Here is a 12,567-nt window from a genome sequence, read left to right as displayed (position 1 = left end):
AATAATCAAAAGTGATAATAATCAAAGTTTCTTAACCTACTTGTTTCTATACTCTTTATGGGTACTTTTTTTTTTTTTTTTGTAAATTCCTAAATTTGATCACGATGTACAAGTTATTTAAAATTGAATTTTTTTAATCAATTTTAATACGAACTTTTTAACAATAAGATGATTTGGACATTTTTTTAATTAAAATAAATGTGTTCCATATGAAAAAATAAATATTTATTTAAACTGAGAGAAAATTATATCATTATCTTTTTTATTTCTATTTTCACATATATTGATGACTCAAAAAATGGTCAAATTAGTTTTCTGATTTAAACTTTCCATTAAATTAATTAAAAAATTAAATTTAAATATATTTATCCATTATGAATCACTTCAAGAAATAAACAGATGATTATTTTATGTTATTTATTTTCAATTTATATATTTTTGGTTGTGTGCTTAAGGTGTATAAGATAAAAGAAAGAAAATAGTTTGAACTTCCAAGTAAAGCTAGTTAACAATATATTATATAATACTATCCAAGTAAAGCTAATTTACAATCTTCAAAAAAAAAAAAAAAGTAAACCTAATTTAAATTTAATTGAAAAAGGCACTCGAATGGCATATACCAAGAAAAGGCATATACGTACCGGCCATTCCATGAAACTTGTTGGTTCATCATATAATTAATGCAAGCAAGCTCCCTTTTCCACTTACTAGTCCAGAGCGGGTGCACGGTGGTGACACGTCAAGTTCCTCTTGAGTTAGGTTCTATAACGAAATTTTAGTTATGGTTTAGTTCAGAATCACCTATTTCGAATAAAGTATACTTCATAATACACCTAAAATGAAATTATTTTTCAGAAAATATAATTTAAATGTATTTAATATATAAGTTAACTTTCTTAGAATAAATTGTTCTCAAATTATATGATAATATATAATAATAAAATATACAAAAAGAGTAAATATTACATATATTAAAAGATATTAAATTTAAATAAATTATAATTAACAGAAAACGTAGAGTTCTTACTATTTTTATCCAAATATAATTATTCATCTTCTAATATATATCCCAATTAATTCTGTAAAAGAGGAAATTTTCAAATTTTTTTAAATTTTTAATTTTGATAATTAACAATTAATGAGGTGGGTGTGAAACATACATTCACTATAATTATTATTATTTAATGAGCTCTGAGAAAATTCTGGTGGATTTGGATAAATTCGATCATATAATAACGTTTTTCACACTGTGAATATTGTCTGATGAAGGACAGTTCATTGGATGCGTTGTTGGAGAGGAAGGCGGTGTCTTGTCGAAAAGTTCACGAAGGAAGGGCACGTTCTAAGATATTCTCTGGAACAGTGGTTGCAGCTAATTATCACTCTCATTTAAAAGGCTTGGCCTAAGAAACTCAGTACTTCTTTTGAGGGCCCAAATAGGCCTCAATCAGTTCCGGTGCTAAGACACTCTCACCCTTTCGTGACAAATATACGCAGAGCCAGAAACCTAAGCACCGTTTGGCTGACTGATTCTTCAACACAGTGATCTTTAGAGAGACGATGCTTACAGGGCATATACCTCCAAACCAAACTATATACGTTAAGAACCTCAATGAGAAGGTCAAGAAAAAAGGTAACGCTCGAACTTTTATATTTCCCTTCTAACTTCTACTCGTGTGTTTAGTTGCTGAGAAAACTAAACAACGTGCGATGTTGAAGCTTGAAACCTCTCTTTTACTATTGATTTGCTGCCTTTTATATACTGACGAACTTGACGCAGCTTAGTTGGAGAAAAAAAATGTTCGTCATTGATCGAGTATTTTCAGATTTTCTCATTTAGTTGAAAAAATGAGAACACAATATTTCTTCTCGATGTATAAATTAAATCGTGTAAAAATTATTGTAAATTAGACCTAGATCTTCTTCAACGATATTCAAGAACACAAGAACACAAGATAACATCAGTTTGATATTTTTCCCAGATGAATAATCTAATTGATAGACATATCCAAGTAGAAACTATCATTATTACTGCATATTTCTATAAATATTACCTATAAGACATCATATTCTTCTAGCACTTATTATTAGCTATAACCTTTTTGTTTTGTACAATTTAAGAATCATCTGTAATGCTAATTTTGCTAAACCAAAAACAAAGAAAGAAAAAGAAAATAGAGACCAACTTGAATGAGAGTAGAACCATAACAATTCCATCTCAACCCTATACAGATAATTATAGCTTTTTATTTTATTATATATATATCCATATAATATAGAAACATATATAGCGTTTGAATATATTTAGCAGATATAGCGTATTGATAATCATTATAATGTGAAACAAATGTTTAAGACTGAAAACTATGAATTTTTCTGGAATGAACTGTATTTTATATGAAAGTTTGTGACTTTTGGGTTTGTATGAACTAAATATTCTCTCAGAGTCAACTATAAATCCTAATTAAACTGCTAAAGAACAATGGAAATTGTTAATCTCTCTTTCTTCTTAAAGATGGAAAATATTTTGGAAAAGCAAGGTTAGAACTTGTATTGCCCCATGGTTATACACCCCTCATTGTGCTAATACACGACTGTTTGTTGGACATTATTGATATCTTGTTCATGTGCTACTGTGAGCCTTTTTCTTAGTGAGCCTTTGTGCTTCTGTTTTACACATGTTTTAGATTACTAGGAGGATAATTGGCTCATTCTTCATTCTGGCGTCATGCTCTGTTGCGGGTAACGTACTAGTCTTTTTCTTTTAAAAGAGAGAATGTTGTGCCTGATAATAAATGTTTTTAGATTCCTAGAATCCTTATTAGTGTAAGAGAAAATTTAGGTAAACAATAAATGTAGGAACTCCATTAATTAGGCCTCAACTGTGGAAGTCATAATAAAAAAGAAGTATCTAAGTATGAAGCCTAGCTGTTATATCATTTTACAATTAATTGTGCCGTGCTTCAGCCTTTAGCTAAGCATGAAGCCAATCTGTTACATTGCTCTTGTTTAATTGATGCAGTCTGAGAACATTATTCTTGTGGACAAGCATAAGATAGTAAAGGAGCAAAATGCTCAGCTCAGAAATCAAATAGCTCAACTGTTACAGATGGAGCGGGAGCACAAAATGCAGATGCAGCAACGAGATTCAACAATTCAGAAATTACAAGTTGGTGGTGTATCAATTTTCCTTTATCTCTATAAGTGCGTATGGCTATAGTTAACACGATTGATTCTGAAATTACTTGTCCACCTACATGGAATAATTGTTTAGTTCGTTGTATTTTGCTAAGTCTACGCAATTATACGTTATTATTTGATTTGGAAGGTTGAGTTGTTTTATGGATGAAATTCTAAATTGTTGTTTAATATTCTTTCTGTAGAACTGCTTTAACGTGGTCCAGCTTGTGTTTTATTTCTAATTTTTATTGAGAATAGAGATCAGTTTAATTTATGGATGAAATAGAAAATTATAATTATGTTTCCAACTTACCTTTCTTCTACTCAAATTCTATTTGTCATTGTTGCATCAGGACGTAACCAGTCACTTTCTGCTGTAGGCCAAAATTAAAAGCATGGAGTCATAACTCAGTGAAGTGCGTAATTGTAATTTACCTAGGTCAACATTTGGCTCGCAACGTGGGAGAATTTCATCAATTTCCAAGGCAACTGGGGACAGTATAGATTCTTCAGTTGTTTCCAAGAAACTTGAAGAACTCAAAAAATACGATGCACTAATTGAGGTCTGCTTCCCATTTAAAAACATATTTGGATATTAGAATTACTGCATAAACATTGAACTGCTTGTCAGATGAAGCTCTAGACAATGGATATGCATAAGCATGCTTGCATTTGCTTCAATAAAAAATGCTTGGCAGCTTATGCCTCTTCAATAAAAAAATGGCATGGGTTTTTTTTCGTCATTTTCCCATTTATCTAATCCTACCTCTATGAACTTGCTCCCCTAATACTGTTTTCTCCTCCGCGTTTGTACGGAGATTGCATGAAGAAAATGAGAAATTGTTTGATAGATTTTACACATTCAAGTTTCTTCATCTTTGTTTACGTTTTACTTAGAAAATACTTGCTAGAAAACAACTTTACTTACACATTCAAATCAGTGATCGGTATATAGTGTTCATCTCATTATGACAGATAACAGCCTCCCAGCAGCCAATCTCCTACTCTGCTGTCTACTAGGCCTGTTTGCCCGAGGCCTTCAAGCCCCTGCAGGTATAATCAATCCATCCACAGATCAACCTCCGGACCCGCAGCTATCCCATCTAACAGCCCAGCTATCCTATCTAACAGCCTCCTCGCAGCCGGTCTCCTACTCCTTTCTCTGCTACACCTGTTTGTTCGAAGCCTTCGAGCTCCTGCAGGTAGAATCAATCTGTTCTCGTACACAGCTAAATGAGTATCATCATGAGGAGTATCGGCTGCATCCACTTGTTCTGCCGCATGCAGGAGCAAATTGAGCCCTGGCCACCTGGTATTTAATTTTGATAGCTCATATGCATTCACTATAAGAACATAATATATATACACATTGTATCACTTTCAAAACTTCATGGGAGTGTTATAGGTGCAAAAGATGACCCAGTTTCATTATTCCTACATATATAAAATAATAAATGGATAGAGTTACATATATTAGTATATTTACGGATCAGTAGCCTAAAGGACGTTCACAGGGGCATTAGACGGCCAGGTGCACAAGATGGCCCAGTCCCATCAGTCCTAAACAAATGTAATAATGTGAAACAATGGATTTATGTCAAAAAGCAAGAAAAAGAATCATGAATTATTTCCTAAAACTCAATAGGAAAGAAATAATTTTCTAAAATTCACATCTTATAAATTACAATGAAAATAAATATAAATATTTAAAATTTTAAATATGTTATTGTAATTTTAAAAATTCAATCAATTCAATTTCATATTATTTTCTAAAAATTATTAAAATGTAATTATTACATCCATCTCTTTAAATAAACTAATATAATATGTATTTATTCAATGAATTTAAAATTTAAAATTTTAATGTTTTGTTAAGTTTTTCAATTTGATTAAATAATTAACAATAAACAATCGAAATATAAATTTGTAATAGTATTGTATATTTTAATATTTACGTGAATTTTATATATTCATAGAATGAAATCAAATTCAATATATATATATATATATAATTAAATAACCTAAAATAAAAAATTAATGATATAAAACATTCAATGGCAACAAAAAATAATTTATAAAATTATAGGACCTTCTGTGGTTTTACGTCATGCACTTCTCAGAAAATTATGCTTTTCTAATCTACTTACACCAACCACAGTTTTTTTTTTTTAATCTTTTCGTCCTACACTCTCTTGAGTCTTATTCTCTCACAAAGAATATTTTTTAACAAAGTGGAGAGCAAAATGAAAACAAAAAACTGCATGAAACAATAATTAAGGATGTAATCCTAGAGAAGAGAGTGAAGGATATGGACTCACATTAGTAGAGTGAAAGATCTTAGTCCAAAGGGTTTACCTAAAATGACTAAACATCAATCGATCCAACTTAATCTAATTGCCACTTCTAATCTCATCCAATAATTATTCTATTAAAATAGTAGTTCCTTATTTCATTAAATTTTACGGTTTTTAATATTTATTTTATTATATTTAGATCACTTATAAAAAATTAAAATAATATTAGTTATTTTAGTTCAATTTTATCATTTTATCTTCATTCGTTTTAGTAAAATAATTTGTAGGAAAATATTTTCCATAATTTTCTATTGTTTGGGACGTTCAGTAAAATAAATCAACAAAAAATATTTTTTCGGTCAAAGGAAAATTAAATTATTTTTTAAAGAAAATGACTTTCCATTTCAAGAACGTAAAACATTTTCCAAATTTTGACAATGAAGAAATAATCATAGTAACTATTCGAGCCGAAGAAATAATCATGGTAACTATTCGAGCCGACGAGATTAGTAATATTATTCGCAAATTTCATATGAAAAATCAAGATCTAGTGATATGGCGCAAGGTCTTCTAAAAGTGGAACAAGTGTTAGAAGTACCCTCAATTGATTTAATATTGATGAGTCTAGAAAAGAGAGTCGAGGGTTGGAAGATTGTATAACAAGAATTCTTGGAATTCCTTGGGGATTCTAGTTAATTTATTAATCATCGGTAGTCACTACCACCACTCACCGTTCACCTCTACCGGCCACCACCACTAGCCAGCGTCGACTACCACCATCAGTTACCGGTGACTTTCATAATTTATCATATTTTTTGCATTATTCTCATATTTAACAAATAAAATTTTTAAAATACAAAATTTATATTATTGTTCTTATTATTATTACTATTATTTTATGATTTTATAAGTTAAAATTTTAATTAAGTTTCAAATTGTAACCAAACAACTGAAAATAAGACATTTGAAAAATATTTTTGAAATTAAAAAATATTATATTTTTCAAACGATACGTTATTTTCAACAAACGAACTCAAATTTATTCACTTTTATCTTTTTCTTTAAAAAAAAAATTGAGGTGATTTAGTTATAAAAGTCAAAAACTGTTAACAGAAAAAGGAAGTATGGATTTTGATGAACATTAAATGCAAAAAGAATTCAAGCAAAGATAATATCCAAGTTGGAGTATCATTTGCACTTCTCGATTAAAAAGAAAACTGTCTGATATGGGCCCAATTAAACCAGTGGGCGTGGCTTACCTAATATTTTATTTGCTGTGATATGGGCCAAGAGTGGTTAGAGCCCCATAGACAAATGTAAGCCCATTTTTAGTACCATTTATGAGACTACAGTTTTTGGGCCTAATTGGGACAGGTCTGTTTTCTGAAATTTCCTGAACCAATTTTGGTATTGATCATCATTTTCAGCTTTGCAACCCAGCTCAAAAATGGGTGTCGCGTTTCAAGTTTTGCATATAGGTCGGATTATTGATTTGGTTTCATCTATTCCAACTAGGGGCATCAAAACGGATTAGCGTGTCTAGTTCGATACGAATTCGCCTAACACGCAACATGATTAGAGTCAACACGAACATGATACAAAAATTAGATAGGTAATACGAACAGGACACACATAACCCATCTAATATTATAAACAGGTTAAGTGAGTCGTGTCAATAGTATATAATTCGTGTATAACATGAACTCAGTAACCTTAATCCTAATCCATTTATTTCTCGTATTATGCGAATTATAATTGCACATCATGATCTATTTTAACATCCGTAATTCCAACAGCCGAATTAAATCAATAGATGTCTTGCAATAAGTTAATGAAATAAAACAATCAAAAATTTTAGAAACTTGCCTGCATTTTTTTTTTTTGGGGGGGGGGGGGTGAGTGGAATTTTGTAGGAGTTTAGGGATTAAAAGAAAATAAAAATGGTAAAATCTTGGTTAGTGGTTGTGCTTTTCCGAGCAGGAGTCCGTACTTTCCTTTTATACATGAGAAGACAAGGACGAGAATTTCTGAAAATAACTATTCATTAGTCATGTGAGTCCTCCTCCCCCACTTGTGTAAGAGAGCTGATTTTTATTTTTATTTTTCATTTTTTTTAGCCATCAACAAAAAAAAAAAAACTATGGTTCTGATTTCACAAAATAAAAAAAAAAAATCTTAATTTTACTTTTAAAAAAGCTTTAAATAATATTTATGTTTACTGTTTTAAGTTAGAATCATGCGAAACTATAAATTATAATTTTACAAAATAAGAATCGAAACTAAACTATTGACATATGATTTCAATTTTAATTTAAAATAAAAAATCATGGATTATAGTTCAGTTTTTTATTTTATGTGGTTTTATTCTGATTTGGAACTGAACCGTGATCACGTGACCCGGTGGGTATCATGAACTTTTTTGTCAGCTAGAGACATTCTTAACCTTTGCCTAGAAATACCTTCAACCATGAACCGACAATAAAAACCACCTCTCAATCTGTGTCAGTGTGCTGTTACTAACACAATCACACAATTCCTGTTTATGAAAGAGGTTGGGCCCATAATAAAGGCCCACAAACCCATGGCCCTTCAAAAAAAAAAAAAAAAAAAAAAAAAAAAAAACAGTATAAACCACTAACTTAGCAAAAATTTGAAGGATCGCTTCTTTTGCTTAATTTCCCTGATTTCATCATTAGATGCTTAGCTTCTGTGTTTTCCCTCCTAACTTTTGATCACTTCTCTTCCCTCTTTTGACCTTTGAATTAGTGAAAATAATGCTTTAGAAGATTCTCAAAGACATAATGAGAAGGGAAAAAGCTTTGTGATGGATATGCATAATAAGCACTTCCTTTCTTTTTTGTGTCAAATATATTGGATGGCTCTTTCACCTTTATCTTCTTTTCCAAAGCAATAAATCTATACTCCATTGCCTAACTGTCTCTTTAATTGGTTGTTATCACACCACACGTGGCTGTTATTAATTATCTAGATCCACAACTAGAAAGACACTTCATCAGTGGATTATTATTTTATTATTTGATCAACTCTATTGATTATTATTTTATGAATAATAAGGAGATATATAATTATTTAGTCTTTAGATTTAATCATAATTATAACTCTGTCTTACTTATTTGGTAAATATACAGATGAACTCATAAGATTTAGCTTCGTTAAATTATTTAATCTTTCGTCCATAATTATGATTTTTGCCAACGAAGGACTAAATGCTTCTTTTTTATATATATAGAACTAGAAAGTGTAATTCCTTTAGGCTTCAGAACATAAGAAGAATTAAATATTAATCGATAGCAAACGTGAATGGCTAAATAATAACGTTATATTAAATATGAAGCATCAATAGTTAGTTATTTACTCCTAAAATGACACTTTTTTATGTAATGACTAAATAATTTAAAGGACCTAAATTTTAGGGGCTAATCAATATATTTACCAAACAAAAGGGTTCAAGTTGTAACGATGACTAAGCATATTAGAGACTAAATATTGATCTATAACAAATTTATGAATTTAGGGAGTTTACCTTTGTATATTTTGTTTGGTCTAATGAATAAACCACTCACAAGTTGACAAGTAATATCATTAGTTTCATTTTTATAAAAATAAAAGGTATAAGAATTATAGAAGGGCTTTATTTGTGGACCAGCGCCTTTACCTCGTAGAGTGAGCGGAGATTAGTCAAGTTTGTGAACAGTTAAAACGAATACGGACCTAGATACTTCATGTAAATATAAAAAAGAAAGTAAATATTGAATGGCTTCATTTGTCAACTCAAATAAGTTTGAAAAGAATCTCCACATTTGAAAAGAAATTGCAATGTAGGCCTCATTTTTCTTTTATTTCCCTTTTCAAAATTCAAAACGATTCTTGAAAATTTGAAGAAGACTTAACAGGAAAGCCAAGAATATTATGTTTTTCATATTGAATTTGAAAAGAACGAAGAACGTAAATGCAAGTATGGGACTCATAACAATATAGCAGTTTTAGATAGCTTGTGGAACAAATTAGCAAAATACAAATTTCGTTAAAATCCTAAGAAAAGGAAAAAAAAAAAAAAAAAAAAAAAAAGGAAATTGGGTATTGCATGACGCTGTAATGTTCAAACAAAGGGGGGTACAAGATTGATCGGCAGAGAGCAATTCATTTACCTAATAAAGCTAAAGAAAACGACTTCCATTGAAATTTGCAAAAGCAAATAAAGACATCTTCTGAGACTGGGACTAGAGCTAGAGGATATTTTATATATAGATATTAATATTAATATTTGTCTATTTATTCTTGAGCAAGAAAGCCAATTCAAACAATAAACATCCAACTACTCCCTTGCATTATGAGCCCAACAAGCTTTCTTTTATTTTCTGGCATTATGTATGGTACCTAGCAATGTCTATGTTCCCCTCCTTAATTTCCTCTTTCAAATCAAATAAATATAAATAAAAGGACATCACATACATTTATTAATTATTTTTTGTCTGTTTTTGTACATGTAAAAAAGATTAATAATTTGGCTCAAAATTCAAAATATAAAATAAAATTCTACTTTAGGCTGCAAAAATATTTTTTAAAAATACAAGACCAATTTAACATTTTATTTTAATTTAAAAGAAAAAGATTAAGGAAATATTCAGTAATATTAGTTATTGAAGTAACGATTAACTATTCTATTAGCGATTAGCTATTAATTAATAACGGTTTATATAGCAAATTAAATTACAAGTGTTCAATAGAAGTAGTTGTTTAATTTAAAAATGATAAAAAAGATATTAGCAGTTTAGTTAGTGAATTCAGCGCGAAAAAAACAATGAGCAAAGTTATAAAAAAATTATATAAAACGCTAAATGTCAGAGCGTTAAACTTTTAATAAAAAAACTCCTTCAACCTCTAAAAACTATTATAAAAGATATGTTAACGAAGTTAATAAAAAAAATTCAACTTGGACGCTAAAGGCTAGCTAAACCTATATTTAATGAATTATAATAAAAATCTACTCCCTCTGTAGCTAAACCTATATTTAATGAATTATAATAAAAATCTACTCCCTCTGTCTCAAAATATAAATTATTTAAGGTTTTTGCACAATGATTAAGGAAGTAATTAATTTTCTTAGATTATAACAAACTCAAAGATAATTTGACTAAATTATCTTTTATTTTAAAACCGATAATTACTTGTAAAGTATTTATTATATTTAGTGTAAACAATGGCAACATTATAAAAAAAATATTATTTATTACTTTTAAAATATACAAAACAACTTATATTTTGAGAAAAAAAAATAATAAACTATAATTACATAAACTATAACTAAATTATTTATTACTCTAATAACACTTGCATTGATTGAGATGGCAAAAAGTAAAATATATTTTGTGTGATTGTAGATGAATAGTTGAGACAATTAGACACATATCAAATCTGTCATCTTCATACTTATTTTTAGGTTTCTTTTATTTACCCTTTTATAAGGGTCAACTTCCCTTTATGAACAAAACAATTAGAAACTTGATTGGAAGCATTGGCTTGCCCATTTGGACTCACTTAAATTCTCCACTATATATATTTATAGGTCCCATTTAAGAAAACTTCATGATTAAGATGCTCAGTGTAAAAATCTATTATTGGATAGATGGTCAAGACAATTAACTTTTTTGTCTTTATCTTACTTTTGAAACTAATTAGGTTAAACTATTAACCACATAATTGCTCAAAGATGCCAATAAATAGTTGTTTTATAAAGAAAAAAAATGTTTCAAATAAATTGATTGATCATAAGAAGACAAAATATATTAATTAGACACCAAAAGTTTCTCTCAATTATTTTTTTTATCTAAATCAATAATAATATATTGTCATATATGCATTGACTGACCCGTAAATTATATAATTGACTAGCTATAATTTCATAAACAAATCTCTCTAATAAATATTGTTTGATTCAGCATATGAGTTTTAGCTATTATTATGTGTTTGGTAAAATTTAAAAATGAGAAGGTAAAAATTATGATTTTGTGATTTTTTTTCTAATTTTCAAAGAAATGAATGTTAAAAATAATTAAATAAAATAATACTCACTATTTTATTCTTCAGTTTTTTAGAATAAAAGTTTGTCAAATTTTAAATCCCCAATCTCTCGCACTTTGAAATGTACAATTGAAAAAAAAAACATTATCCTTTTAGTAGAGGTTTTAGATTCATTCAAATTAAAAAATTCAAAAATTCCAATTAAAATTTTTCAAAAGCCAAATTATTTTTAAAAATTTTAAATTTTAGAAAATAAAAATTAAATACTGAATAAAATAAAATAGTTGTTAAATTAGATCAGATGTCAAAATATATTGTTATTATCTAAATATTAATTTAAACATAAAAAAAATATAACCATCCACTAAAACATATAAAAATAAAGAAAAAAATTTAAAATTTTTTTAAAAAAGATAAAATAGAATTTTTAAAAATTAGAGTGCCGACTCATATATTTTTTTGTGTGTGTATATATATATATAAGACTTTGAGATTTTTTGGAAAAATAAAATAGTTTGGTGTTTACAGTGGCAGTGATGGTTTTGAATTTTTTTTTAAATTACATACCTGAAAGTAAATTTTAATAGTGATTTCTTATGATTGGCCTCATTTAAAACGAAATAATTTGATTTGATATAAATTGTTGGGGATACAATTTGCCAATTAATTAAGTTGATACTCTTACGACCAAAGGCAGAACTAGAAGTTACAATTTGAGGGGGTAAAATGTAAGTTTTTTAAATAAATTTTAGTTTTGAATTTTAGAACTATAATTCTTGTAATCAAATTTTCACTACAATCAAAAAGTAATGCTACACTTTATTTTTTAAAAATAAAAAATATATAATATTTTTATTTTTAATTATTAAAAATATTGTATTTAATTATTATTTATATAGAATTAAAATTCAAGTTATTATAATTTAAGAGAACCACGCCTCAAAGATTAATCGTTAAGACTAGAGAATCTGCTTGTTGATGCCAATTGTTACGATCTCGTAGCACCCACACCTCAACAACTAGCCGTTGAGGATGAAGAGCCAAGTTCAAA

General features: G+C 28.5%; 1 long non-coding RNA gene across 1 annotated transcript; it reads left to right on the top strand.

Moving 5' to 3' along the window:
- The first annotated feature begins 1,340 nt into the window (after positions 1-1,340).
- On the top strand, positions 1,341-4,623 carry LOC149497842 (uncharacterized). The gene is made up of 3 exons (XR_016320197.1): positions 1,341-1,633; positions 3,023-3,743; positions 4,156-4,623. It is a non-coding gene; the product is annotated as an uncharacterized LOC149497842 (long non-coding RNA).
- The last annotated feature ends 7,944 nt before the right edge of the window (positions 4,624-12,567 follow it).

The sequence above is a fragment of the Jatropha curcas genome, chromosome 3 (genome assembly GCF_041381405.1).
Source record: "Jatropha curcas cultivar XTBG-Jc1 chromosome 3, XTBG_Jcur_1.0, whole genome shotgun sequence".
Taxonomy (NCBI): domain Eukaryota; kingdom Viridiplantae; phylum Streptophyta; class Magnoliopsida; order Malpighiales; family Euphorbiaceae; genus Jatropha; species Jatropha curcas.
This window is presented reverse-complemented; position numbering and strand designations above follow the sequence as displayed.